Genomic DNA, 5045 nt, shown 5'->3' with positions numbered 1-5045 from the left:
GGAGAAAAATCTATCACAGAGACTGAAAGAGTTTCTTTACTGAAGAGAAGAGACAAGAAAAGTTTCACCTGCACTCAGTGTGGAAAGAGTTTCACATGCAAACAGAATCTCAGTGTTCACATGAGGATCCACACTGGAGAGAAAACATTTCACATGTGATCAGTGCGGGAAGAGATTCACACGCACAGGACACTTTAAGAGACACGTGAACATCCACACTGGAGAGAAAAATGCACATCTGTGATCAGTGCGGAAAAACATTTTTAAGAGCTTCACACCTGAAGGGTCACCTGAAAATACATTCAAAGTAGAAACCACATTCATGTTCTTTCTGTGGAAATAGTCTTTCACATCTGCATACTTTAAAAGTTCATCAGAAGATACACACTGGTGTGAGAGAATATATGTGCTTTGAGTGTGAGAAGACATTTATTACAGCTGAAGATTTGAAACGTCACCAGAGGATCCACACTGGAGAGAAACCATACAAGTGTTCACTCTGTGATATTAGATTCAGTCAGTCAGAACATCTGAAATCACATGAAAGGATTCACACTGGAGAGAAACCGTATCACTGCTCTGCATGTGGGAAGAGTTTCACTCAATTGTTTTCTCTACGAAGTCATAAAATAAACAATCACAATAAGTAGTTAATCTTCAGGGGTGTATTCCAGAAAGGACGTTCAACAAACTCAGAGTTGTCTTCCCCTGAGATGGGAAACTCTTGAGTGTTCGGTTTCAGAACAGCTAAATTGTGTTAGTTCAGATGACTCTGAGTAGGTTGACTCTGAGTTTAGCGCGTGCACCACGACTATGAGAAGTCATGATCAATGAAGCTCCGTAATTATGATTCACCATGGCAACAGCACAGACAAAAAGACATCTGCATACTTCTGAGTCTGTACGTAATTTAATTCTTAATCACTGTTACAATATCAGAGGTAAAACTGTATATTATTTAACTAAATAAGAATAGAGAATGTGCCTTATTCAGGATATGAATGTTAATTGCAGTTAATCATCAAACATTTATTTGTACAGTTTTTTTTCCCCGGAATGTGCCATTCACACTGCTGTACTCCAACAGGGTGAACACACTGACCCAACCATAATGCTGTATGTTAGGTGTGAGATTCATTAAACCTTGTTTGCTATAATACATCTATTTAAGTGCACAACATAATACCCCCACATTTGCTGTATATCCATTAACCGATGTATTTGTCAAAGTATTCTTTCAGAGGTTTAGGGGATTTCACATGACAGGCGGCAGCGCTGGTCAGTGCATTAATCTCTATAAAATTAAGTGTAGGTTAGACACAGCATTGTTTGTTTGTTTTGTTCAGAGTTTAGAACAGGGGTTCTCAGCTCTGGTCTGCGTGATCCACTCTCCTGCACCAATTCAGCTCCAACCCTTATCAAACACACCTGAACAAGGTAACCATTGTCTTTATGTTCAAATATAGGGGTGCACAAACTCGGTGCTGGAAGGCCGGTGTTCTGCAGAGTTTTGCTTCAACCCCAATCTGACACAACTGAACAAACTAGTCAAGCTCTTACTAGTCATACTAGAAACTTTGCAGCAGGTGTGTTGAGACAAGTTGGATCTGAACTCTGCAGGACACTGGCCCTCCAGGACTGAGTTTGGGCACCCCTGTCCTTGCAGGACACTGGCGTCAGGTGTGTTTGATGAAGGTTGGAGCTTAACTCTGCAGGAAAGTGTATCTCTTGGGCCAGAGTTGAGAACCCCTGCTTTAGACAATTTACTTCTTTACAACCTTGTTTATTTTTGGTGTTGCTCTGAATTCTGTGACCCTGTAGGCACTGCATTGAGCTGAGTTCTAAGCTAAGAGCTAAGCAGTACTAGAGGCATAAAATCTGGTGGGTCACAGATTCAATAACTGAATGAATCAGCACTGATATGAATGGTTTACTAACTCATTAAGACAGTCCCTCGCTGCCACCTACTGACATAACAATGTAACCTGCAATGAAAGCACTGAAAAAACTGCTAACATACAGATATTTTTAAAAATCAGGTGCGCCAATATTATAAAATATTATTTACAATAATAGCCATTATAAACTATTTATTGTATATTATTTAAAGTTCTAAATTGGATGGCATATACCTGTAATTTGAGTTGAAAAACAAAATCCTTAAAATATAATCGTTATGTTTAGTGTAAACAAGTAATAAGATTGCAATATAATTATTGTTATAACTGCAATCAAATAATTTGTAACTAGTTGAAATTAAATACTTTACATTTCACAAATTAAATGCTGTTTTTTTTTTCTCTTTTAAAATAACTATGCACTGAAACTCATATTCAAATTTGCCTGTCATTGCATAGTTTTCATGTGTTGTACTTTATTTACATTTTATTTTATTGGTATATATTTATTATTTTGGCTTGTGTGTTTGTGTTTGTGTGTTTGTGTGTGTGTGTGTGTGTGTGTGAACTACACATATCATATTACTTTTCATATTTTGTGAATAAATACGATGAGTGACTAAATTTGTGTGTATTATAAATGATTAAGCCTTCATATGTTAACATAGTGTGGCATTGAGCTCTGGTTAAATGGGGAGGGGCGGAGGAACTGTGCATATATTTAAGGGGGATTAGCACGGACTGATTTAAGTGATGCACCAAACTCATGCGGTGAAGACGCCACATAAATACGGTGCTGGGAATGAATTGGGTGAGTAATATGTGTGTATATATAGTCATTGTGCGGGGGTTTTCAAGTAATAAAGGGAATGGTGTGCAGTGGTTTTAAGAAATATGTATTTGTAGATCGTAAGCGCTCCCGAGAAACCCGGTAACCAGAGCAGCCTGGGTGTAAAATGGGTGTTTTTAAAGGTATGATGTGTTTGTTTATTGAAGGGTTTAAATTATTTTGTATGATTATGTGAATTTAAGTGATGTATGTGAATTGATTTATTTTTGTTTGTTTGTAATAGATTGCCTCGGTTTTGATTTAATTTGTCCTAATTTTTGGTTGAATAATTGGGTTATTCAGAATTGATTTGTTCTTGAGTTGTTTGGTTTTTTTTTCTTTAAGAGATTTGCTGTTTGTGTCATGCCTTCCTGAGGAAGGCGGATGTTTTAAACTAGATTTTAGAGCCTTTGTATCAATAAAAGGAGTATTTATTAGGACCTTTGTGGTTCCTGGTGATTAATGAAAGCACCTGTAGCTGGTTCAAATATTACAAAATATGAATATTGGTAATGAACTTCATCAAAACATATATAGTTCATACTTTTGTTTGGAGTTGTTATGGGGCGTAATGTACATAATTAATTCTAGTAGGAACCGTTCATGCAGAATATTGTCTTATATGGGGCACATATTGGTGACGCACATGATACCTCGTGCGATTGGCCTACAGCGCCATCTTTAGAAGCACATATCCTGCTGACGGGTCGGTTGTGCTTTCTCTCACTCTTCGAATGAGAGCGCTGCTTTCTCCATGCTGTACGGGCAGACTGAAGGGGAGAGAGGTGTATCCCAAAAAAGTTTAATTGTGCTCTGTGTGTTTCTGCAGACCTGCTTTTTGTAGAATAAAACGTCCTGAGACCTCTTCCAGCCGCATTGTCTTCATTGAGGACAACAAAACACAACCAGAGTAAAACTGTTACATAAATGGTGCCGTGACCTACTGGATCAACTGGATCAGCCGCAGCCGATCGCCGGAGTTGTGCAACGTGCTCGTGGTGTCTGAATGCTGCATGTTGGGACTGAGGAATCGATTTCGCCACTGTTCTGGTAACTAAAAAAGGGACGAGACCTTTTCTGCGGACTGACACTTTGAACTGTTTTTTTTTTTTCTTCTCATCATACTTATCAGACATTCTCTGAGGGTTGTTTTTTTTGAGTATTTATTCTGCCACTGTTGTAGGTGTACACTATGGCTGGGGTAAGGAAAGACTTTGATATGACGACACCATATCTGGGTAGAGGCAGAGGGTTGTTGGGTGTAGAAAAACCTGTTGTTGGCAGACCTAGAGTGTTAGTTTATAGTCCTCAATCACATGATACCCTACCAGACCAACCTATTGGGCCGACTGTTTCTACTCCTAGTAATGCAAATGATAATGTTGCACAGCAGTTACGTGAACTCATTGGAGAATTAGGCAGTCAAATAGGGGATTCCATCGTCACCCGCCTATTAACTAGTCAAAGCCCAGTCACCCCCTCCAGTTCAGTCCCATTCAGTGCTGTTACACCTGAACCCTCTAACGCAGGCCAAAATCTTACTAATGTTAGCCTCATAGTCAAGCCTGATGTCAAAGAACCCCCAATGTTTAGAGGAGATGGAACAGACAAATACACAGTTCAAGAATGGATCGAGTTAATGGAATTGTATCTCCACAAAGCAGATTGCTCTGACAAGGATCAGGTAGATGAGATACTGAGCCACCTGCTAGGCAGGGCCAGGAGTATTGTAAAGGTCAGGCTCAAAAGCAGCCCTGATGAAGCCATCTCCCCTGAAACCATCTATGATGTGTTAAGACGTTACTTCAGTGAAAGTCCTGGATCATGTCAACCGCTAGCTGACTTTTATGCGACACAACCCAAAGTTAACGAGTGCCCTGTTGATTTCTGGGTCAGATTAAATGCAGCTGCTGAGTTGGCAGACAGCCATTTGCAGAAAAAAGGCGAAAAGATGAAAAACATGAGTTCTGAAATTGCTATGATGTTCAACAGAAACTGTTCAGAACCAAATCTCTCTAGTATGTTTAGGTGTAAACCCATCAGTAAATGGTCAGTCACAGAAATCCAGGAGGCCATTGATGAACACCAGAGGGAAGTCCAGTCTAAAAAACTGTCTGCTGTAACACATGATGTTAACACTGTCCAAGTCGCAGCAGCTAAAGTATCAACCGTCCCCCACGATGTCACCAATGAATATAGTATGAGGGCAGATGCACCTGTTTACGTCCCTGATACTCCTTTGAAGGCTGTTGAACCTGCAACTTCAGAAGCTGGCATTTTAGAGCGTGTTTTAAGTATCCTGGAAAGGGTTTTGGAGC

Source organism: Cyprinus carpio, chromosome A19 (genome assembly GCF_018340385.1).
Source record: "Cyprinus carpio isolate SPL01 chromosome A19, ASM1834038v1, whole genome shotgun sequence".
In the NCBI taxonomy this organism is placed as follows: Eukaryota; Metazoa; Chordata; class Actinopteri; order Cypriniformes; family Cyprinidae; genus Cyprinus; species Cyprinus carpio.
This window is presented reverse-complemented; position numbering follows the sequence as displayed.